This window comes from Phyllostomus discolor, chromosome 3 (assembly GCF_004126475.2).
Source record: "Phyllostomus discolor isolate MPI-MPIP mPhyDis1 chromosome 3, mPhyDis1.pri.v3, whole genome shotgun sequence".
NCBI classification, from domain to species: Eukaryota; Metazoa; Chordata; class Mammalia; order Chiroptera; family Phyllostomidae; genus Phyllostomus; species Phyllostomus discolor.
The window spans coordinates 123230283-123256296 of NC_040905.2; positions in this window are offsets into that span (position 1 = coordinate 123230283).

Below are 26014 nucleotides of genomic sequence, written 5' to 3' on the forward strand. Positions count from 1 at the left end.
GCTCAGGTTCAAGCTCCCTCCTCTTTCACCATGTTGCCCTAGGCTTAAGTCAGCATCTATAGCTGGAAGGCTGGGGCTCATTCTGAGATCTGGACCTGACTTTGCATCTCTGTCTCCCATGGGAAGACTTCTCTGAGGCCCAGATCCTAGAATGCAAAGTACAAATGCACCTAGGCTCCTGGCCTAGGGTAGAGCTTGGCCATTGGAATCTGTGGCCAGAAAGGAATGGTTGACTACTCATTCATTTATGTATGTTGACATTCACTCATTTTGCTGGTTTATTCACTGAAAAACCCATTTATTTGTATACCTACTTAGTACCGGACATTTTCCTAGATAGTGGGAACAACAGTGAAACCAACAGAAAAATTCTTGCCCTCTTGGAACTAACATTAAAATAAAGTGTGTGTGTGTGGGGGGGGGTATAAACAATAAACAAAATAAATAAGTGAACAAAAATGTTTGTCAGTGGTACAAGTTGAGAAAAATAAGACAGAGGTAGAAGATACAGAGTGTGAAGTAGTTGCAGTTCTAAACAAGGTGGTGATATTTGAATAAAGACATAAAGGAGTGGGGGAGCAAGGCAGGCAGATTTCCAGGAGAGACATATCCCAGGGAGAAGAATTGGCAAGTGAAAAGCCCTAATGAGGAAGCATGTGCATAGTGTTCAGGAGATGACAAGGTCAGTGGAGCTAGGTGAGGGAAGGGGAGGGCACTAGAAGATTAGATCAGAGGGAACAGCAGGGAGGAGGCTGTCATCAGAGCCCTGCTTTCTTCTGAGTGAGCTGAGAGTCATTGGAGGGTTTTGATGTGGGAGGGGTGTGTAATGCAGTAGGATAAATGCAGAAGGCCAGAAGAGAGACATCTACAATAATCTGGGGAGAGGTAATGGTGGCTTGGAATTGGATGATGACATGGAGGCGATAAGAAGCGCCTAGATTCCAGTGCTGCTGAGGCCAGGGTGTGAGAGAAAGAGGGGTCAGCAATGGCTCCAACATTAGCTATCAACACCAAGGACCCACACCTCCTACAGGAAACTCCACAAGGTAGCAGGACCTCTCGTAACTCACCTTGTAACCACCTTCTTCCTCTATAAGGGCGTGTATGAATTCATCTCCTAAAGCTGTTCCCTAGAATTCTGTGCTTCCTCCTCCAGAGGTCTCTGCTTCCCATTGTTGGAAAAAAATGAATAGCATGAAGGGAGCCTGAGCTCATCTGAATTCTGCCTCAGTCCCCTTACTCTCTTTGGTGACAGGGAAAAAACATAATGGTATAAGCTGCTCAATGAAAAACAATATTTAATTAGGGCTGAGAGAGTTGGACCAGCAAACAATTAAATGTTCTATTACCATCAGTCTTGAGCCATTTAAGCTTCAGTTCAATAAGGAATCATTATAAAGATCTAATAAGAAATGAAAATATAATAGTGTAATTTTGTGTTGCATTTCAGCCATTTCCTCAGCCTGCAGATCTAGAGTTGTTGTGACTGTCGAGGATGAAAGTGCTCAGCCACAGGGAGATTCAGGACAGGTGGGAAAGAGGCAGCTGTGGTGTGTCCATGAACTGGGGTAGGAGCTGAGGCCTTTCAGCCAAGCTGGTTTGAATCTACATGACAGTGTGTTTCATCTTATTCTCAATGTCTGAGAAGCAACATGAGAGTTCTGCTGGAGGAGAGGCAGCTTAAAAGTAACTCTTGGATGTCTTATAAGATGTTGGATTATAGATTAAATACATCTAATAAAATGCCCTGGTTGCTCAGCTTTGAGGATGTGGAAATAACTTCAGAGAGTTTAATGAAGGAGTTGCTTCACTGTGCTGAAAAAGCACCTGCTTAGGGCACTGCAGTCCCAGCAGAGGGTTTGGGGATGAAGATGCATAGGTTGCTGAGGTCTGGGTCTGCAGCCAGCACTTCTGCTCATGCCTCTGGGAATGTAGAGGTGCAAACCTGGGTCACCCATTCCTTGTACCCTCTCAACCACTCCCTCCCCCCTTGAGAAGTTCCTGTCTCTTCTATGGAATACCTAGTGTGTGATGAGGACATGGTCTGGGTATAGTCCTCATACAAGTCATTTATTTGGTGTTGCAAGTGTCAGAAAATCCCAATTAGTTTAAACTCCAATTAGTTTAAGCCAAATGGGGGACCTTTGGCTCATGTAACTGAAAAGTCCAAGTGCTGCAGTGGTGCTGGTAGGGATCCATGCCACGGCCTTGACTCGATTTCCCAGGTCACTCTCAGACAAGCTCTTCCTATGTAGTGGCAAGAAGGGCCCAGAGGCACCAGGTTTAACCATCAGCTTGTCAGCAGTGGGAATTTGGGCTATGTGCTCATCCCAATCCAGATGCAGTGCCAGAGGAGGAGGGCATTCAGACTGGTCAGACAGAGGTCACAGGCCTACCCCTGGATCCAGATGAGGATTGGCCCCTGCGCAAATCACACAACTATGAGTAGAAGAGGGGTGATTTTCCATAGGAAAATGTTCCCAGAAATGGTGGCGGTTTGCGAGATCACGGTGACAGATGACTTCACATCCTTGCCTCCTGGATTTCACAGTCATGGTCAAAAGCTTGTAAGGCTCTTTTAGCTCAGACACACACTGGGCTTCATCACAAGTTAGCCGCTGGTGGGAGGAGACAGTCTAGACACATTGAGTTGACCTAGACCCTGACCTTGATGTTCCAATATCTTTCAGACTCTGATCTCTGCACTGTAGTTCTCTTACCTGCTTCAGGAGGTTGTTCAAGACCAGTTATGAGCCAGAGTGGAACACACATCAAATGAGGCCCAGAGCGGGTGTCTCAGGCTCAAGGGTCCAGACTTAGGAAAGTGACCATTTTTTTCATTGCATTAGTCTTTGCTTGCCATCAAAACTAATATCTGGGGAAGTTACTGGTAAACTTTTTCCTAAAGGGACAGATATTACATACCATTTTAGGCTTTGTAAGCCTCTGTGGCAACTACCTAACAGTGTGCAAAATCAGCCATAGACAGTAAGTAAACATACAAGCACGGCTGGGTGCCAGTGAAACTTTATAAAAACAGGGCAAGGCCAGGATTAAGGCATGGGCTACAATTTGTTGACCTCTGATCTAGAGCACTGTTGCAGGCTGAGCTCTACAGGACTTGGCAATGGAGTTGAGTGTAACAGGTTTGCGAGGAGTAACACCTGTGTAAAACAAGGTGTGGGGAAAATACAGGAAGGGGTCAGAGGAGCTATGAAACCACATTGAAGACCTTGTTAGGTCTCTGGCAGCCTGGGGAGAGTGCTGGAGCACAGCTTTCCCGTTAGAGGAATCAGTACTGGAAAGGAATGGCTAGGCCCTTGTGCCACCATGTTGCTTGGTCATTGGTGAGGGAGCAGCCCAATAGGAGACCTTTGGTTCCAAAGCTGAGGACCCTGAAGGAGCTGCCAGGTGGAGGGTATCAGTCATTCACACTCTGCAGCATGTTTCTCTTGAAGGGACACTTGAGGCACATCTTCATGTCTTCTATAAGCCTCAAGGTCAAACAATAACCATGGGGGGAGAAGGCAGGGAAGAATTGCTTGCATTTGAGTAGGACTTTGGCCTGCCTCTAGAATGCAGGGAAAAAGATTTTGGTTTCAGATGAGAGCCTTTCAGTACAAAGGATGATTTTGCCTGGAGCATCCCTTCTCTTGAGATGTTATAGGGCATTCAGTAGCCGCATGAGAGGTCAGAGGTCCTGGGTCCTGGCCAAACTCACCATGGCCACCACATTGAGGCAATCCAACTCATTTGTTCAGTTTTATTTTTAATTGGCAAATTTTTGATTCTCATTTGTCTTCCCATGTGGCTTTCTCTATAGCAAAGAATGTGTTGGCTTTTGGGCTTGAGTAAACATTGCATTTCTCACTATAAATGAATACTTTGAAAGTATGATTTATGTACCATCCTCAGTTTTGGGTGAGTTCCATCTCAGAGCAATGTCATCTGTCAGAGTCTGGACAACATTTCAGCCTAATAAACTCAGAGCTGGACTATGAAATCTGAACTGCACCAAGGCAAATGACACCCCGTAAGGCTTTTTGGAACTAAGAAGGCTGCTATCCATAGAAAGAAAGGCTCTTCTTCAGATTTTCTGTTAAAAATGGCTTGGCAGGTTGTTTGCCTGGAAGACAACCACCAAATGCGGTAAGGTGTGAAAAGACCCATCATTCATCATCTGTAACACTATGAGGGTAACACAGAGGTCAACAACCAGAAATAGATCTCAAACCCCCTGCAAGTGGTCTGAATGGCATAGGACTCCCAGCTAAAAACTGCACTTCCCTGGTTCCCAGTGTGGAGCCCATGATCTACAGGGGTCCTTCCAGTCATAGGGAGAGCAGAACTGTGCTTTCAGCACTGTGACCTGGGACATTAGGCCACAGGGTGTGGCACCTTCCTGAGGAGTGGAGTTGATACCACTTGGGCTGCAGAATTGTCCATCAGCTTTTTAGGCATGGGTGGTCAGCCACTGGTAACGGTGTGGCTCTGAGCTGGGTGATAAGGGACTACGTGGGGGCCTGTGTGTGTAGGTGTCTCCCTGGATGACCTCTGGGTGAGTGGTGTGAGTACTGGGGAGATGGTTTCTGCATCTGGTGGCAGCAAAGGGAGTACTCTCACAGCGTCTGTGTGACTGTGACAGATGAGCAGCCTATGGCTGGAACAGAGTCTGGAAGGTGTTTATGTAGCCTCTGAACAAATATGCTTAATTTTTATCACTGCAGTTCTTTTATTGGCATATTATTTGTTTAATCGACAGCAGGTTTCACTCCTCCAGGATGATTCATTCAGGTTTGTCACTGGAAGCAGAGTAGAAACCACCCATATGGTGTCACAGTGTGTTCGGGGCTCACCTTCTGCTTTGCTGGTCTGGTTAGCTGGTTAGCTAGCTAGTTGGGTGCTCATACTTTGTTACCTCTGTGAATTTTCTCTTTTTTCCAGCTATCTTTCTGGCTTGTTCTGTGGTCATTAAACTCTTGTTCTCTCTGCATTTCACTACTGCTGTGTTTTTATTTTTGTTTTAATTTAAATGAGTTTAAATCATCTTGGAATATATTCAATTACCCTCTCCCTGGGGTTGGATGTTTGCAGGGGTGGAAGTAAACGGAACACTTAGTCATCTTTCCTTCTTCTCTTGATTGATGCTGGGAGCATTGGTATTCTGGCCAAAGACAGCCCTGCATATTCATGGCTGGGCTCCTGCAGGATCTGCAAGCTCATGAGATTATCCCTGGGCAAAGGCATTTCAGCATTGGAGCCAGAACCCTGGCTTGGGAAAAAAGCCCCTGTGAGTGCCTCATTTGGGACTGTGCCGAGTCCATGGTGGCCAAGTCCCTCCTTAATTTGTAGCCTTCTGCCTCATACCAGTGTTTAGGCAGCTTCTGATTTGCAAATGATTTGTTATTTGTAATGAACAGTAGATTATTTTTTAGGTGACCTGTCCAGGTAAGCCTCATTTGGAACTGTTCTGAGGGTAGGAGAGATGGAGGGCCCAGGAGGCACACGACTAACACACAGCAGTACTTCTCTACACATGCCTGTGTGTGGATTTGCAAAATGTGCCCCCTTTGGGTAGACACAGCCCCACAGGGACACAGTTTGGCATTGGGAGGGCTCCTTCCAGGAAGAAAATGCATTTCTTCTGGCACATCCAGCTCTGTGCCAGGGAGTGAGCCTCATCCAGGAGAGTGTAGACTGTATTTGAGGCCCACCTGAGCCCTTGGACAGTCACTGTAGTGCAGAGCCCTTGAGCAGATGCTGCCCATTCTGTTGTGAAAACTGGTATGGGTGTTGAATAAGACAACAGACCCCAAATGCTGAGCCCCATGTTGCCACACTAAGACTTAATTATAGTTTTGTCTCTTCCAGAAATGGAATCTTACATCAGTCAGTTCAGGAATTACCTTATCAGCACTAGTTAGGTCATCTTCTCATTGACCCCTGCCCTCCCTTAAAGCAGGGGTGTCAAACTCATTTTCACTGGAGGCCACATCAGCCTCATGGTTACCTTCAAAGGGCCAAATGTAATTTTAGGACTGTATAAATGTAACTGCTCCTTAACAGTTAAGCGAGAGCTCGGTGCTGCCGCCAGGTATAAACAAGGTGCTGGGATGGATATGACAAGGTGAGGGCCAGATTTGGCCCTCGGGCCTTGTGTTTGCCACCTGTGCTGTAAAGGATGCTGATCAGGTGGCCTAGCCAAAAACAACATGTATTTTTGCCTCATATAACTCCCTGTAAAATCTCTTGCCTATGTAGCTCTTTGGAGTTCCTTCCTATCTGCTGGTTGATATCACCTGATTCGTGAATCATTGAATAAAGCCAATAAGATCTTTAAAATGTGCTCAGTGATTTTTTTTTAACAAGAGAAGGAATAATCACCTCTTTGCCTTCTTTTCCTCATGTCCTCATCATGTCCTAACCATTCTTCTGTGATGTCTGTATCAGTGGTCCCATTTTAGAATAGAGAAAACTGAGGATCAGAGCAGGTTCCAAGGTGAGGCAGCTATAAGGGAATGGACTGGAATGATTAGAAGTCAAGTCTGTCCACTCCAAGGCCCTTGGTCTTTCAACTACACTTTCTTATAGGAATCATTGGATGGATTTTGACTTTGTGTAATCAGGATATGGCAGTGTCAGGTCTCCCCTCCTTCACCCTGTGATACTGTCTTTAGTGTAACTCCAGTTCCTGACTCTTTGCCAGGCTCCGTGAGAAATGCTGGGTTTCAGAGGTAAGTGAGAAAAAAGAGTCTTTCCTGTCTAGTTGGGAGAGATTGACGCTTCCTGTTGCCCAACTCCCTGTTTCTCTGTGAGAGGCACCTAGGGAAGAAGAGGGCATCCTGTACTGGGCCAGGGGTATGAGAGTCCCACCACCCCAGGCTGGCTGCTGTGCTACCTGCTGCCCTGAGCAAATCACTCAACTTGGTGATCACATCATCCCAGTTTTCTTGGGACTTTCAAGATTTTACCACTGAGAGTCCTACATCCTGCCCCCACCCCTCCCTGCAAACCACCACACCTGGTCATACTACACACAACTCTAAAATTTCCACCTGGCTCCTTCATAAGACTGCAAAGCACTTTGCAGACAACAGAGGGGTAGCATTTTTCTTCTTTTTTTTTTATTATACAGTCATGCATGTTGATCACTGAACATGGAGATAGTCCAAAAGTACCATGCTAAAATGGCTAATAAATATAAAAAAGATGCTTAATTTCACTCTTAAAGAAATGCAAAGCAAAACAAAATACCACTTTCACTTCTCAGACTGGAAAAGACAATGAAAACATTGAGAATGGTTAGTTTAAACTGGAAAGACTGGAGGACACATGTGTCCTTTCATTTTCTTGGATGGGAATGAAAATTGTGCACCCTTTTAAGAGGTAGATATTTGGTATATCTACCAGTGTTTGAATGTGTACATCCTTTATCCTGGCAAATCCATTTTTAAGAATGTGCCCTCCAGAAAGATTTGCATGGGTCCATGAAAATGTATATGAAAGAAAGTCCAATACAAACATTTTGTTGTTGGAAGGAAAAAATCAGAACTAACCCACCACCTGGGGTGACAATAGAACCATTGCACATGATGGGGCTTGAGGTACCTTCTCCTGTGATTCCTGCAGACAGAGGTTCTCTTGTCAGTGACATCAGAATTCCCAGGGGGCTTTCTGGGCCTCATCCCCAGAGTGTTTTATTTTAGTGAGTCTGCAGTGGAGTCAGAGAATTTGCATTTCTAATAAACTCTCAGGCAATGCTGCTGGTCCCAGGACCACTCTTTCAGAACCACTGATGTGGAGAGAAATGAGAAAACTGTCTTCAAGTGTGACCTAGTGCAGCTCTGAGAGCAGGACAGTAAGAAACAGAAACCTTGGCAGGAGCCCAGGAAGTGGGTAAGGGGGCCCCTCTGACTTCCCCCTCCACTGGCCTGTGGCCCTCACCTGATCACTGAGAGTGGGGGCCAGTTAAAATGTGGCTGAATTCCTTGGCAAACATGAATGTCAGAAATTCCTACAGAGTGGGTCTCAGCTGTGGGCAGAGGGAGGGAGCAGCCTGTGGGTTGGCCTTGCTGACAAGGTACAGGGCTGGGGGGAGGAGGGAGGGCCAGCTGGGTGGCTTCTGCCAGCTGTGTTTGTTGGCATCTCTGTTCCTCCTTGGGAAGCTGGCATTCTGGTTTCAAGGACGACATCAGATGCTTGGGGAACAAAGGAGCAGGTGTTCTCAGGAATCAAACCCTGTAAATGAATTACCAGTTGTTGATGGCTGCAAGGCAGAAGTGTGTTATATGTGGATACTTTCTTCTGCCTTCTCCCTTCAATCCCAGGCTACCTCAACTCCCTCACCTCCCTCAGCTAAGCTGCTCTTGAACTCTCTCCATGTACATGCTTAATTTGGGACTTTTCCCTGGGCCACAGTTTCCCTGGGCTCTGTCTTCCTCAGGCAGGGTAATGCCTTGTGGCATGATGAGGAATACAGGAGAGGAGTGGGGAAGCACTCCCTTTTTGCCCCCCTCTTGGAAACCCTCTCAATCCCTATCACCATCTTTGCTGGAATTTTTCTCTCTTTTTTTTAAAAAAATACTTTATTTATTTATTTTTAGAGAGAGGGGAAGGGAGAGAGAAAGAGGGGGAGAGAAACATCAATGTGTGGCTGTCTCTTACATTCTCCCAACTCAGGACCTAGACTGAAACCCAGGCATGTTGATTCCCTGACTGGGAATCAAACCAGTGACCCTTTGGTTCTCTGCCCAGCACTCAATCCACTGAGCCACACCAGCCAGGGCCATTTTTGCCAGCATCTTTCTCAATGTCCTATGAAATGACAATGGAAGGAGGGAAAAGGAAAATTAATCATTGCTAGGCAATGCTCCTCATCCATCCATGTGGACTTTGCTCCACTTTAGTCTTTGTTCCTTTGCTGCTCTGTGTTTTGTTTACATCAGCTGACCTGGCTCCTTTAAAATACCATGCCTTCTCCTGCATGTTCTATGTATAACCTACAAAAGGCATGCCTACTCACTATTCATGGTCTTATTCTTGAAGCACTGTAGTCCAATGATTGCACCTGGCTTCAGTCTGGGCTTGACTCTTCTGGCTATTTGCTTAGCATTCTTCCATTTGTCTCTTTCCCTCATCCTTCAGATTCATACCAACTTGGTTCCTATAAAAAATTCTTTCAGTTTTCCACCAAAGCTGTACAGTCCTAGATTACCACATGTGGTTCCCACTCCTAGTTCCTTCTGGTAACCTTCCTCTCACCCTTCCTTTCCATCATGCCTGCAGGTAGCAGCCCCAAAGGAAAAGATGGGATTTCTTTTAGAGGAATCCTACCCTGAACTGGAGAAGAGAAACAGGAACTTGGAAGCAAATGTCCCCCCCTAACAAAGGTCAGAGCTATTAGACTTCAGCCTGATACCAAGTCAGCTGCACAATTCACTGGAAGTCCCTGAGTTATGAGCCTACAGGAAAGGGCCAAAGTGCCTGCCAGGGAGGGGAATGTAGTGATAACCTGGCTGGCTGGATCTCTGCTGTCCATGGTGCCGAACCCTGCCGGCTCTTTACCTCCAGGAGAGAACAGGATCAAGAAGTCCACATGAGGGAAATTTAAACTAATGGCTCTGGAGCCTCAGGAGGGTACATATCATGAAGTTGAGGTCTATTAAACTGTAGTTACTCGAGGTCATTTGGATGGGCTCCAAGTTCACTGAGCAAGTAGGAAGGACATAATAGTGAACACCTGGGAAGGCATTGTGCTTGATACCTTGGCTATATTGTTTATTTTTAATCTATAAAATCACCAGCAGGGGCAGTAGTATTATCTTTGTTTTACTAATGAGGAGATGCAGGCACAGGGAAGTTGCTCACTGTATGGCCAAGGTCATACAGCTGCTAAGTGGTGGGACCAGGGCTCAAACACAGAGGTACCCACTCCCAAAGCTGAAACTGGTGACATAAGACCCATATGCTGCTAAGGTTAATGCCAGTGGCTCTTTGTGGACAGCTACCTAAGATCTACTGACTTTTGGGCAGTTCACCAAATCTCATGTTTTCTCCCTGGGACATTTCAAATTTCAAATTTTTTGACTCTAAAACCATTTCAAAAGCCCTCGTTGTCTCCTAAAACACCCACCACCCCCATACAAATGAACAAGCTTCATTTACTTTCTCACTTATGGGGAATGTCTTGCTTATGGTGAACATAAGCAAGACATTCAAATTAAAATGGGCCATTTTCTTTTAATTGATCTTTGATGCCCAACTCACCATCTCTCCCACGTTCCTGCTCTGGCCTCTTCCATCCCCCTCTGTGCTCTGTGATTCATCAAGCCTGAGGCTCAGCAGCTATAATTGGTTTGTAACTTCCTGGAATGTCAAAGCCAAGATGAAAATTTTACATATCACTCCACCAATTCCATCCTGGCTTTAATAATAGGTTGGCAGAAGAGCAGGCAGATTTACAGTAGGAAAGAAATGTAATCAGATTTGGAGGTGAAATGCAATAAGTACAAATGCTAGTTTTTACTTGGAAGCTTCTTAGATAAATGTGATCTCACCCAGCTTCCCAGCCAAGTCTGTTGTTTCTTCTGGAGTAGTGTAATGCCCTGTGGAGTAATAATTCTACACTTGATCTTAGCCAAAAGGCCGAGAAGCGATGGAGTAATAATTCTCAAAGGGAGAGTTTGTGTCCAAGATTCTCTCACTTCAGCCCCAGCACAGAGCCCCTGATGGACTGGGAAGCAATGGTAGGAGAGGCCTGGAGAGCCTGTTAGGGGGACAAGGTTTAACTGGAACCCCTGAAAAACTGAAGAGCAGAGGAGAAGCAGAGCTAAGTATTTTCTGGGCACTGTAGGAAGTGCCTTGCACCTCTTACCTATCTGGGTTTCATGGCAGCTCTGCAAAGTAAATAATGGACTTCTTCCAGTATTATGGAGGGATAAAGGGAGGTTGGGGAGGACTCTTAGCTCTAGTTGAGTGAGGCTACTGTTTGACCCTGAAGCTTAGATTATAAAACCTCTCTCTTACATGAATAGTAAGAGGTAACATTTTTTGAGTACGTCCCTCTTTGTGCTTCTTGAGAACTTTCACAGCATCTCTGTGTGATAAGTAATCTTGTCACTATTATCTCCATTTATCAAGAAAACTTTCTCAAGATTGATCATGTAGAAGTCAGTGGAGTCACATGATGTTCACATCATTAGCCATCAGGGAAATGCAAATTAAAACCACAATGAAATATCACTGTGTATCTGTCAGGACAGTTAAAATTCCTAAGAATAGTGAGAACACCAAATGCTGGTGAGGATGTGGAGGACCCAGATCACTAATTCATTGCTGGTGGGCATGTAAAATGAGGCAGCCACTCTAAAAAAAAAAATTATGGTGGTTTCTTATGAAATTAAACATGTGCTTACCACATAGTCCAGTCACTGCATTTTTGGGCATTTGTTCCAAAGAAATAAAAACTATATTCACAGAAAAGCCTGTATATGAATGTTCTTTATTTTAATTGTTGTTCAAGTACAGTTTTCTGCCTTTCACCCCCACCCCAGCCCACCTCCCAGCCCTCCCCACCTCCCTTCTGATTCTACCCCCCCTCCCTTGTTATTGTCCCTGTGTCCTTTATACTTGTTGCTGCAAACCATTCACCCTTTTGCCCTGAAATTCCCTCCCCTCTCCCCTCTGGTCACTGTCAGCCTGTTCTCTATTTCAGTGTCTTTGGTCATATTTTGCTTGTTTGCTTGTTGTGTTGTTTAGGTTCCTGTTAAAGGTGAGATCATGTGGTATTTGTCTTTCACTGCCTGGCTTATTTTGCTTGGGATAATGCTCTCCAGTTCCATCCATGCTGTTGCAAAGGGTAGGAGCTCCATCTTTTGTTCTGCTGCATAGAATTCCATTATGTAAATGTACCATAGTTTTCTGATTCATTCATTTGTTGATGGGCACCTAGGTTGCTTCCAACACTTGGCTATTGTAAATTGTGCTGCTATGAACATTGGGGTGCATAGGTTCTTTTGGGTTGGTGTTTCAGGGTTCTTAGAATATAATCCTAGCAGTGGAATTGCTGGGTCAAAAGGCAGATCCATTCTTAGTTTTCTGAGGAAATTCCATGCTGTTTTCCATAGTGGTTGTACCAGTCTGCAGTCCCACCAACAGTGTACTAGGGTTCCCTTTTCTCCACAACCTCTCCAACACTTGCTATTTGTTGCTTTGTGCTTATCAGTATGAAGTGGTATCTCATTGCGGTTTTAATTTGCATCTCTCTGATAGCTAGCGATATTGAGCATCTTTTCATGTGTCTCTGGATCCTCTGTATGTCCTCCTTGGAGAGGTGTCTGTTCCTTTGCCCATTTTTTAATTGGGTTGCTTGTCTTCTTAAGAGTGGAGTCATGTAAGTTCTTTATATATTTTGGAGATTAAACCCTTGTCTGAGGTATCATTGGCAAATATGTTTTCCCATACAGTTTGTTACCTTTTAATTTTAATACTATTTTCTTTAGCCATGCAGAAGCTTTTTATTTTGATGAGATCCCATCTGCTTATTCTTTCCTTTATGTCCCTTGCTCTAGGGAACATATCAGTGAAAATGTACATGAATGTTTGCAGCAGCTTTATCCACAATAGCCAATAATTGGAAACAATAAACGAGTGGGTAAATCCACTGGTGAACACCGGGACTGTGAATTACTAGTTAGCAATAAAAGGGAACACATTATTAATACATGTCTCAAGGGAGTCAGGATGAATAGGGAAAAAAGCCAACCCCCAAAGTTTACATGGTGTATGATTCCACCTATGTAACACTGCTGAAATAATGGAAATATGGAAATGGACAACAGGTTGATGGTTGCCATGGATTAGAGAGCTGGGAGGGAGGTAGTGCCTGTGGCTCTAAGGGGGCAGCACAGGAATTCTTGTAATGATGGATCTAGACTGTGGCGGTAGTCACACAAGCCTACACATGTGACAAAATTGCTCAGAACTAGACAAATGCATGCATGCACACATAAATTCATGTAAAACTGGTGAACTCTGAATAAGGTTTGTGGATCTTATTGTATTACTGCCTGTGATATCATTCAATATTTATGCAAGATGTTATCATAGGGGAAAATTGGGAAAAGGCTCTATGATCTCTTTCTATTGTTTCTTAAAATTGCATGTGAATCTAAAATTTTTTTTTAAATAAGAGATCTTTAATGTAAGAGATTTCTTAAAATAAAGCAAAATAAATATGAGATTTTAAAAAAATGTCAGTGAGAGAAACAGACGGGGACAGTACAAAGGCAAGCAGCAGAGGCACCTGCCCAAGTTCACACACTGGGCCATTGGACTCCAGAGTCCTGAGCTCTGCATCCCCTCCCCTCTAATAGAAAACTGTTATTCCATTTGTTTCTGGGAATATCCTCTTTGTTTCTTCATCTGACTACAGTGATGTGATTCATAAACAGTCCTTGAAGCACAGTGAAAAGGCCCATGTTCTTACAGTCAAGACTGGCTGTGTGAGTTTTCCCACATGGAGAGGGAAGAGTGTAGGGAGGCTGGGGGCCACAGTGGGGCAGAGTCCTTTCAGAGGAGTTATCATGGACACTGACAGAGAGAGACTCTTCAGTTCTGAAAGAACCATTGAAACAGGAATTTGAGGGTCATTTAGAAACAGTGTGTGAGAATATAGTAAATACAGAGGAAATCAGAGGCCAGGAATGGAGGAAGAGAGGCAGAAACCTGATGATGAAAATTGAGCATCTGTGCCTATATGTTACCTACACCTATGTTATCTATATAATCATATCAATATATCTATATGTATGCCTGTGTATCTGTGTAACTAAGGCATCCAAATGCATGAACTTCTTAGGTGTGTGAAACAATATATTCACATTTTTGGTGTCTAAGTCAGTTTGAGTACCATTACTATTACTTGCAACCCAAAGAGTCCAACACCTGCATCCCTGCTTGCTCTGTGCCTCCCAGTACTTGGCCCCATCCCAAGGCCTCCTCAACCATGGACTCATTCGGGAACTCATAGCCCTTTATGTGCTGAGACCTGGAAAGCTTCCAGATACTTGAGGATTCCAATCTGAGCTTCCCTCTATGGAATGTCCTGAGCTTAGTCCGAGGAGGAGAGAGGGCAGCTGTGTCCTCAGGTGGAAGCAGTCCAACAGTATGGATTGAGGGTAGGAGAGGAGTGACTCCCCAGCCTACCAAAACTGGGTGGCTCCATATCAGAAAAGAAGGAGTTAATGCTAAGAGGGCAGAAACAAGATGCTTCCTTCTTACCTACCCAATGTTCCCACCTGCTGAGGCTGGGTTAAGTCTTCCTCTACCAGGCTAGACCAGCCCCAAGCCTGAACCAAACCGGAATGGGGGCAGAGAGCCTGATCCTGCGAGGCAGAGAACAGTGGTATCATCCTCTGGTTTGCTGATTTTCAAAATCCCGGAGTCCTGGCCACCCTTCTGTTGAGATGCTCCTAACTGATCAAGAGGCCCCTGGTTCTAGTCCAGAACTCTCTCCTCTCTCCAGGTTACAGAACAAGGCTTCTAGTTTGTTTCCCATGCTGCACTCCTGCTACAAGTACTGGTCCTCCAGAAATGGAATTTCAAAGTGGTGGTTCACAGACAGGTTTTCTTGGGCTCACACAACTTTTTATAAAAGTAGAATTCTTTGACATTGTTGAAAAATAAGGATACTTCATTTCAAAATTTAGACTTTTGGATTGTCTTGACAAACCTGGAGGGTCTTATGTGGCAATAGCTGGGCAGTGGCTGCCCTTGGTGGGGAGTAGGTAGGTGTCATCTCTTCCCACTCCAGTCTCTAGGGTTGTCTGCTGGTCTCCAGTGTTGCCCACTGTGTGTAGTGGGCTGGGGTCACTGCTCTGTGGGTCTGGGCCTACCTCCATCTGTCAGTCCTACCCCTTGGAGTGAGGTTGTCACTGAAGGTTGGCCAGGCTTCCTCTGAACTGAGATCACAGGTTCCACGAGGAACTTCCTTCCATACTCTGCTGGGTGACCTTGGGTGAGCCACCAAAGCTTTGGGACTGAGGTGGCCCCAGGAAAGAGACAGTGAGATGAGAGATGGGAACATCTTAGCAGCCACAGTGCTTAAATGTGTGGCTGGTGACTTGGCTCAGACCCCATTTTTAGGTGCCTTGGGCTCATTTGGGTTCTGGGGATGTTGAAAAGATGTCAAAGACCCATCTGGCTGGCAGTGAATTGAGGGAGTTTACTATCACATGTATCAAGTGACTTGCTCCAGACTTATTTCCAAAGGGATGATTTTTGTCTGAGACTTATAGACCATAGGCAACACCTTCTCCCAGGGCAATAATGAGTAGTCTTTTCTGATGTTTAGCTGCCTCTATGCAGCATGGTAACTGACCACACTGTAACTGGGCAGAAGGCAGGCTGCGGAAGGCATGCTCTGTCCTGGGCATGTCCCCATCTTCTGAACTTATCACATTAGGATTCTTAATGTCCACTTAGAATATTTAGAGGATACAGGCCTTTTAATAACCACTGTGGAGTTTGGGTCCCCCTACTCTGACCTCATGTCCTGCTGGATACCAACATTAAATTGATCCTTTGCAGCCATGAGACTGACATTTCTCATAGTGGATCTGGACCCAGGCTTGGCCACATACCCACTGCCCCCAGGAAACTGTATTTTACTAAACCATACCTGGCCAGGTAAAACAGATTCAAATGAAAGGCTGACACTTAACTGATATAGACCCAAAATTTTAGAAGAAAGTTAAAAATATACATAAACAATGGAAGTTGAGTTTTTTACTAGGTGGCTTTATTTTATAATTAAGATTTGGCAGAAAGGACAGCTGTAGTATTTAAGGCTGGGTTTAAAGGCTTTAAGAACTGAAAAAATTATGGTGTTTCCCAGATCCGCCACTATGAATTCAAAATAAAAACAATACTCAAGCATAAAATAAAAAGTACATGTAGCAATAGGTTCCTTCTAGGTGTGCTAATTAGCAGAGGTTGAATACATTTATTGATATGGAAATGGTCTTATTTTGGGGCTGCCACTGCTTAGCTGATATCCCACTGATTCCTCATGAGTCATCTGGCTCTGGTAACATCCATCCACCCACCCATCCATCCATCCATCCATTCATGCAATAAGTATTTATTGAGCTTGGCTTATATTCTAGAGTGCAAGAAACAAAGTCAATACCTAAAATGTATGGCATGTTAAGAGTGATAAGTACTTTGGAGAAAATGAGGCAGGCGAGGGGGATAGAATTTTGAAGGTTGAAGGAGGCATAACCAGGGAGGGCTTCTCAGAAGGTAATGTTTAAGAAAAGTCCTAAAGGAAGTGAGCATGCAAACCAGTGGCCCTGGAGGAGAAGGGTCCAGGCATAGGGACAGAATTCTGCATAATCCTGGAGCAGCTGGGACACAGAACTCCTGATCATGAGGTTGAAAGGCCTGAGTGGCTCCAGGTCCCGAGGAAAACCATGCCAGGCCATCAGTTCAGCTCATTGGACCTGCTCTTCACCACCAGGTAGTGTTAGGGGCTGTCAACCAAACCCTGCTGACAGTACCACCTTCCCCTCGTGGGGCCAGGTCAGATTTATTCAGTGGACACCAAGAAAGCACTGATTCTGTGCCTGAACCTATGCCAGGCACCGGAAGGTTAGAGACACAGGATATTGGAGCCTACTATGAGAGGCAGAGGGGGGGCCTGGAGCCCAGCCTGTGGGGTGGGCTTAGGTGCCTGCCATGTTTTTGGTCTTCTCTTGTGCCACTCCTACCTTGCTCACGCTCCTCAGACATACCTGTTTCTAAGTCTCAAAGATGCCAAATCTACTTGCGTTGGGGCTTCTGTGGGTTCTTTCCCTGGATTCTCTCTCCCCAGACCTCGCAGTGGGTAGTTCTCACCATTCAGGCTTCAGGCAAATACCTTCTTCTGAGGAAGACCCTCCAGGACTGCCCTGCAGCTTATATCACAGACATACTGTTTCTTCTTTTTGTCCTCCCTATACCACCACCATCTTAAATGGCCCCTCTTGGTATTCCCTCCCCCACCCTCTTTGTGAGAGCTGGGTCCCAGTTTCTCTCATTCCCCCTGTATCCCAGGTCCTGACAAATAGGAGGTATTCAAAAAATATCGGCAAAAACTTTTATTTAATGCACAAAGGCCTGCCGATGTGTTCTTGAACAACCTGCACCATCCTCTGTCTGTGGTTAGGTTCCACACAGTACATCCTCAGATGCTGCTGCTGGCCATGGAGGATTATTGTCATCCATCCTGAGAGATTCAGAATTGGGGATCTAGGTTGACTTGCTTTGACCTCTGGCTCTGCCACTTTCAGATTCTGTGCCCTGGGCAAGTTAATTAACCTCTCCAAGCCTCAATTTTTCCACTTAAGCAGAGGATGCTTCCAGGAAATGGTAGCCTTTGTTTTTCTGTGCAAACAATGTTTACCAGACTCCTCTGTCCAGAAGGGTAGCTTGTACCATCTTCTTGAGATGAGAGTCCTGGCCTAGCCTAGAGTGTCAGAGCCCCACTGCAGAGACACCAACCAAAAGAAAAAAGGGGCCAAACTCAGTGATCATGCCCTGGGGACCAAGAGCTAATGATCTGGCACTGTTAATGAGCTTGCTCCTCTGCTCTTCATTCGAAGGTGGTGTGGCAGCCTTCCAGGCCCAGCGGCTGCTCCCACACCTGCCCCTCCACATCCAATTTCTTAGCAGTGTCCTAAAAAGCTAACCAAGCTGAAATTGCTTATAGCAAGGCTTGAAAACTCTTGCACTGTTATTCAGTGTTCTCCAAGGTCTTGGCCTAGTCTCTGCCTCCCACTCCTTTCCATCTTTTGGGGGCAATAGAAGGACTCAGTGAAGAGAACTGCTGAGATGGTCTTTTCAGTGGTCTGCTTGAGGTTGGAAGGGCAGAATGAGGCTGTCCTGGAGGGCTGGTTTTGGTTGTGAATTCCTGCAGTGCCTACTCTCATCCATGGTGGGCAGTTCTCATGCATATGGATATTGTCCCACCTAAACTGCCTTCTCTCTGCCTTCTCTCTGCTTTTCTGCCTCCATGAAAGCTGGCTCAGCCCTCAGGCAGGCAGAGGAGATAAACCCTTCATGGACCTGGGAGATGGTGGATAAACATCCCAGGCTCCTGTTTTTCAGAGGGACTGTCACTCAGAATATCCATAGTGGGACTGGGCCCTAGTTACCTACAGCAGTAATCAGGTCAGCAACCCACAGCTATTGCCTTTTCGTCCTTCGCCTATTCTCTCCTGCTTCTTCACTCTTACTTCTTGAAATAATCTGTCAAATAACTCCTGTCACCTGAATCCTTGCCTCTGGTCCTGCTTCAAGGGATCCCAAACTGAGACAGTCACACAGTGCTGGGAAAACAAGGATATTGGTCCCCAGGTCAGGGCAGTGCTTTCTCTACTGATTCCCAGAGCACTGGCCAAGCTGGTACACAGGGACCATGATACTCAGGTCATGTGCAAGCACAGGCGAAACAGCCGCCAGGGCTCCCAGCAGAACTCAGAATGGTTTCATATTGCCTCACTATTGCTTCCCAGAAGGTATTCTTCTCTTCTTTTAGTAATAAGACTCCCTAGGCTGCCCAGCGGAGGCATCATTTCCCAGCCTCCCTTATAGCTAGGTGTGGCCATGTTCTTGACAATGGAATAGGAGAGCAAGTGATGTGTCACTTACTTAAAAGGAAATTACTTGGCCTTTACTTCTTCTCTTTCTTATCTCTGGAGGCTGGAATGTGGACTTAGAGGTGGTGAATGAGCTCTGATTTGAATGGGAATAACATCCCAGAAATCAACAAGGTAGAAAGAACTTAGAATCCTGAGTGACTCTGTGGGATGTCGCTTGAGAGAGGAAGAAAGTATTCTGCTTAAACTACTAGGTTTTTGAGTCTTTCTATCCCAGCAACTTATTCTGTGCCCTAACTAGTATAGTCAATAGGAAGGGGTCTGACTAAGCAAATTATGAATATAAATGCTGATGTGACCTCATTTGTGCCCTAAGGCTGGTGAGGCTTGGGGGCATTTGGGTTACATAATTTTTTGATGTGATTTGCTAAGCACCATAGGAAGAGCACCTGGGAGTTAGCTGGCCCCCAGGCTACCCTCTGACTTGTCACCGACATCAGGGGCTCCCTTCTTAGCTTGTGTGCCCTTTCCTGTAATGCTGTCTGCTTCCATGTTCTTTCTCTCAATACCTTTCCTCCTAGAGTTGGCTGTGCATCGGGGCTTGGGTGGTGTCATATGGAGAAGGCATCAGAGGGAATTCTCAGTGAGCTTTGGGGAAGTGGGCCCCACAACAAATAGGCAGCAGTTCTGGAGCAAATGTGCCCTACCTTATGTTTTCTTATCTTTGTTCAAGTTTCTCAGTCATCCTACATCTCCTTATCTATCAAACAGAGCCGGGTGGTGATAACTTGTGGTATTAGTTTTCTGTTTTAGTGTAACCAATACCACAAACTTGGTGGCTTAAAACAGCACCCATTTATTACCTCATGATTCTGTGAGTCAGAAGTTTGGATAGACTCAGCTGGGTCCTTTGTTTCTGTCAGCTGGGTTGAGCTCTCATCTGGAGACCCTGGAGAAAAAACAACTTCTAGCCTTAGAGTTTAGTTCCTTTTGGTTGTAGGACTGATGTCCCAGGTTCCTGGCTGGCTGTTGGCCCCTCTCTAGTCCTTACACATAGTCCTTTCATATTTAAAGCCAGAAATGACACAATGAGACTTTCTCATCCTTCAAATGTCTGATTTACCCTTCTGCTACCAGCTTGAGAAAATGTTCAACTTCTAAAGAGCTCACAGGGTTAGATTAGGCTCACCAGATAATAGTTTTTCTAAAAAAAATTGTTGTTCAGTTACAGTTGTCCCTCCTTTTCCCCCATTGCTCTCCCCTGCACCATCCCTTCCCTTCACTCCCACAGTCAGTTCCCCCTCCCCATCCCATTGTCCTTGCCCATGAGTCCTCTACTCATGTTCCTTGACTTACCCCTTCCCTTTCTTTCCCCTGTTATCTTCCTCCCCTCTCCCCTTTGTTTACTGTCAGTTTGTTCTTTATTTCCAAGTCTCTGGTTCTATTTTGCTCATTTGTTTGTTTTAGTCATTAAGTTCCACTTATAGGTGAGATCATATGGTATTTGTCTCAGTTTTTTTTTTTTAATTAGCTCAAAGTCAAGTGGTGAGTAACCTTAATTATTCCTGCAACATCTCTTTTTCCATGTAAGACAATATGATTTTGCATCATATTTGCAGTCTTGGGGATTAGAGCAGGGAATCATGGGGGCCACTTTGGAATCCTGCCCATCACATCTATAGCCCCTTGAATCTTAGAATGTTTAATCATCATCCTTTGTCAACAGAAGGAAAGGTGATCTCTTATGGCTAGATTTGGGGAAAGATACTCCCCCCACTATGGCAAGATGTCCAGGGGTGCTTGAGTGGGTGGAATTAAGAGCCAGAAGGATGATTAGTCTTGGTTGAAGGATGAACATTTTATTTGCTAATGCAGCCATATTTATTGAGAACATGTAACTCTCTACACTAGAAGGGGCAGTGAATGGAGCAGAGACAGCCTGTGCCCTCATGTAAATGAGGGCCTTGGTGGTGTAGCATTTGTTAAAGGTGATGAGTGTTCCCCAAGGAGAAATATGGGGTTCAGTGGGAGGGAAACTGAGGCTAATGACAGTTAAGGGTGAAAGGGTCAGGGATTGACATAGGGCTGAGGTAAAGTTTTACAGCTTCTATGAAGGATGTGAAGGACACCATCTGCTAGGGCAGGTTAGAGCTTAGACGCTGACAGGTGGGTCTAGCGAGCACTGAATCCTCCAAGAATCCTGAGTTCTCCTTGAGTCCCATGGATCACAAAGGAACTCCAAATTTTAGCTTATTAGCTTAGCCTCAGAATCACTAACTTGCATAAAAATGCCTACCATGGCAGGAACTTAATATAAATACTTGAAACAGTCTGTGTGTTAACAAAAGAGTAGAGCACATGTGATGGCAGATAGTGGCTGGCCCTTGGCCTCAGTGTCAGGAGGTAACAAGGAGAGGTAGTGGGTGGGGTGCGTTTAGCACACTGGGGCAAAGGCATCCATCTACATGAGGTGCCAATATCTTGTCCAGCTGATTGTGCCATTGGGAACAAATAATTAGATCTGACTTTTAACTAATTCAGATGATTTTGTGAAACATCCCAGATTTTTACAATTTAAGCAATTTAAAGTTTAAGTAATTTTCAAAAAATGTAAGGATCTCCAGAGAGGTGACATATGAATAGGTGCTTATAGCCCCGGGCCAGTCCTTGGGTGTCTGTTTGTGACCTTCAGTTGAGCTGCCCTCACTGTGTTTGGATTCCCTATCATCATTTTTTTTTTTTTAAAGATTTTTTATTTATTTATTTTTAGAGAGGGAAGGTAGGGAGATAGAGAGAGAGAGAGAAAGAGAGAGAGAGAGACATCAATGTGCGGTTGCTGGGGGTTATGGCCTGCAACCCAGGCATGTACCCTGGCTGGGAATCGAACCTGGGACACTTTGGTTCCCAGCCTGTGCTCCATCCACTGAGCTATGCCAGCCAGGGCGGATTCCCTATCATCATTTTAAAAGAGAAAAGTTCTGGGATTGCAGGTGGCCTCTGCATCTCAGGGTTCCTGTCCTGAAGTTCTACATAGCAAGTGCCTTTGAGGTATCAGTGGAGGATGCCTTGTGTCTCCTCTTTGAGGTTTCCCCCGCTTTCTTCTCTTCCACTGTGACTGTGAGAACAATCAAGAGCCCTCACTGCCATGCACATCAGAAGCCCACTGTTCAATTCAATTTACTGCTCCTCCTGAATCCAGTATTTTCTCTCCCTCTTCCTCCTCATGGTGTCATCAACTCAGGCAACTGCCCCATTTCCTAGCACCTACTGTCTGACTCTGAGCAAGAGAAGTATTTTATCTACCTCTGAATCTACAGTGACTGGTACATGGTAGGTACTCAGTAAATATTTGGGTGTTAGACAACTGGTGTGTTGGCCATTATTTTTGACTTTTATAGGAAATGAACATGTGTCAAAGGAACTCTTTGATTTTGTAAGTATTGTATTGTTATTAAGAACTCATTCTTTGGATTGATTATCCAGTGTCCCTTAATTAATTAGGGTGAACAGTAATTTCAATTTGCCCAAGACTGAGGGGATTCTTGGGATGTGGGATGCTCAGTTTTAAAATTGGGATACAGAGGTTTCCTGAGACATAAACTTTCATTGTAAAACTGGTCAAACTAGGGAAATTGGGACAAGTTGGTCCCCCTGCCCTAAATAAAGACCAAAGGCATCTTGGGGTGCCTTTGGCCTTTAAAAAAGGATTTTATCTATTTTTTTTAAAAAGGATTTTATCTATTTACTTTTAGAGAGAGGGGAAGGGAGGGGAAAAGAGGAGAAGAGAAACATCAATGTATAATTACTTCTCCCATACCTCCTACTGGGGACCTGACCCATAGCCCAGGCTCCTGCCCTTTCTGAGGCTTGAACCAGCAACACTTTGGTTCCCAAGGCAGCACTCAATCCACTGAACCACACCAACCAGGGTGGAAAACAAGATTCTTTTAAAGCTCAAAAAGTGGGAAAAGGTCATTTTTCCTGCTACACAGGTTGTTTCATTTTATCTACTGGAGGGAGGTATGAAAGCTCTCCTGTTTTTGTCTTTGCCTTGACCTCAAGGAAGTTCCAACATCAGTTGTCTGGATAAAGTCAATAGCTTCTGTAACCCTAGATTGTCTGAAATAATTGCTTCCTTTCTCTGTCTTGCTTTTTATTGTCTTTTTTCTCTTTTAAAATTTTAACATATGGCATAAGTTGCACCCAGAATTACTTTAAATGACTCTCACCAAGCAAACATGAGAGAATGCCTATGTCTTGTCTTTTTGCTTCTCTTCAATTGGCTATTTCACTCTATGTGTCTATTATTTCAGGGGTTGACAAACTATAGCCTGTGGGTCAAATCTGGGACTGCTGCCTCTTTTTATAAATAAAGTTTCATTGGAACACAACCCTGCTGATTAATTTATGTGTTGTCTATGGCTTTTTTGTATGCTATAATGGCAGAGTTGTGTAGTTGCCCAATGAGACTTTATGGCCCACAAAACCCAAAATATTTACTATCTATAAAGTTTGCCAACCCTGCATGATATCACAAACCTCAAATCCTTTTGAAAAGATTTATATAGAATTTCAAAATTTATATATAGATGTATATTTTTCATTCCAAAGTTTACAGTTTCAAAACTTACATATACATTTTTCTGTTTATAAAAGTAATATATGCTCATTATAAAACTAATATCACAGAAATATGTAAAGATAATAGTAAACACCCCAGTTTAAACTCCTTTCCTACTGTGGCCTAATTAACTAGCCAGTGCAGATTTTTCCTGATGCCTTTCAGTGCCTAGACTAATCTATATATATCATTAAAATAATACTAAAAAAGAAATAAATCTCCATGGAGCAAATTCTTCTGGGTAAGCATTCTTAAATTCTCCATCAGCGTTTTTCATCCACATCTCCACTGACAGATCTGCAGGCATTTCCACTCATTGTTTCCAATATCCTTCCTCGTTGATCTCATTTAATCAAAAGACTGTTCTAACTCCTCTTCACACCAGCAACATCATTGCAAGTTCTAATTATTCCTGGTCCCTCTCATTATACCAATTATTCTTTTTTAATCATTACTAATTATGGTTACTTTAAAAATCTCTCAGAACCAATTGCCACTTTGCTTCTAAACCATCAAGCTAAGTATTCAGGACAGTGGTGTCAGCTGATTATCCATTTGCTTCTGGGAGATGATCAGGACCCATGCCCTCACAAGGCACAGATTTGATTACATCCCTTGCCCCTAGAATTCCAAGTCTTCTAGGGCACCTGTTATCACCCACAGTGTTTTATACATCCTGATTGGACCGCCTTGCCTTTTCCACTTTCCTCCCCAAACTTTCCTCTGTGTCCTCTGGAATTCTGTTAGTAGACCAGACATTCCAGTATTCTCAACCTCTTCTCTGAACATTTCCTTTCATTTCTTGCCTTAGCTTAAACCCAAATGTTCCCCCTAGCCTTCTGGGTCAGTCTTCTCAATTTTCGAGTAGGTTGCTTTTCTCTCTCACCTCATGTACCTTAGGGCTCCCTTTTGCTACTTCCAAAACATTTTCCCTATCAAAAAATCCCAAGATTTTTCCAATGAAGTTCTTAAATTATATGAGTATTATCAGCTGCTACTACTCAAATTTGTCCTTTACCACCCATCCCCTGGATTATTCAAAACTCTAGTGCCTAACTAGTAGTCACTAACTATTTCCATCTCAACCTCATCATTCTTGGTGATGCCAACATTTGTACAGATAGCTCATCCAACCCTTTGATTTTTCCATTCCTTGGCCTTCCCACACACGCATGATTCTTTCCCTCATTCTTCCTCACCCTTTTCTACAACTTTGCTGGCAGTAAATGTACACCCTTAACTCTGAATTTATAGTCTTCCAATCTCACGATTTTCTCTCTTACTCTAATACCTCCACTCTGAACATTTCCCAACTTAGTGAGAACTTTAGTCCATCCCTGTCATCACAGAAACATGATGTAAGCCACATATGTTTTTAAAAATTTTTCTGGTAACTACATTAAAAATATAATATAAACAGTTAAAATTAACTTTAATAATATTTTTATTTAACCCAATAGATCCAAAATTTTATCACTGTAAGCAATATAAAAATTATTAATGAGATTTTTTTATTGTTTTATACTGTCTTTGAAAGCTGCGTATATGTTACATTTACAGCACATCTCATACCAGCCACATTTTAAGTGCTCAGTAGCCACATGTGGCTGGTGGCTGCCGTGTTGGACAGAGCAGCTCCAGCCCATTGAGCTAATTAAGTTTCCATCCAGGCTCTTCAATGTCCTCCCAATCTGTCTTCTCCAATGTAGATGATATATCCCTTTACTATCAGCAAATGTCCTTCACTCTCCTTTCATCTATTCATCTAGAAACTCATTATTGGTTGGACTAAACCACCCGTGTGTACTCAGACAATTGAATACTGCCAGAGAAAATCTCATATCTGGGCTGCTATGCTTCGCCTTTGCTTCATGACCATGAATTTCCAGTGAACACATGACATTCCCCAGGAGCCTCATCACATGATCCTCATTAAATTTGCTTAATCTCTCTCTGAGACTACTTCATATGTTTCCATCTTTCCTCCAACCTCCCTTCTTGACCCCTTCCTTCCCTCTCAGCTGATGACCAGCCTTATTATTCCCTAACTGACATCACAAATGTAGCAAGTCCAGAATGGAGCACTACACTTTCTAGCCTGTCCAGTTCAGGGGATGGTGCCACCACTGAGGCCAAAACCCAGGAGTCAGCTGTAATTGTCTCCTCACTTCTAATTCACCAACATGTCCCATTGTCCAAAAGGAATCTAGAGCCTGATCCCTTCTCTTTGAATCTGTTGCCACCAGCTTGTATCTAGCTGACACTGCCTCTTACCCAGACTTCAGTGACGCTAACTGGTCCTCCTTTTTCCCACTCTGCCACCTCCTAACCCATCTTCTACTCAGCAGTCAGAGCAGTGTTTTAAAAACAAATCAGAGCATGTCGCTCCCTGTTTCACAAGTCCTTGTTTCCATGGCTGCAAAGGTCCTACATGATGGTCATTTATCACATCTTCAATGTCATCTTTCATTGCTTAGAAAGCAATGCCTCACACTATTGTCACATGGGCTTGTCTCTTGCTTCTGGAACACATTAAGCTCTTTTGTGCCTCCTGGCTTTGGCACTGCTATTTCTGCTGCCTGAAAGATCTCCCCCTGGTGTTTCTCATGATTGATTCCTTTTCTCTGTTTGGCTTTTAGAGACATTTTTACGTAAAACCCCATGCAAAGCCCTCTTCTCCCCTCCACCATCAGTTACTCTCTTATCAGGTCTTCATGTTTTTTCCTTCATGGCACACAGTGTCTGAATTTACCTG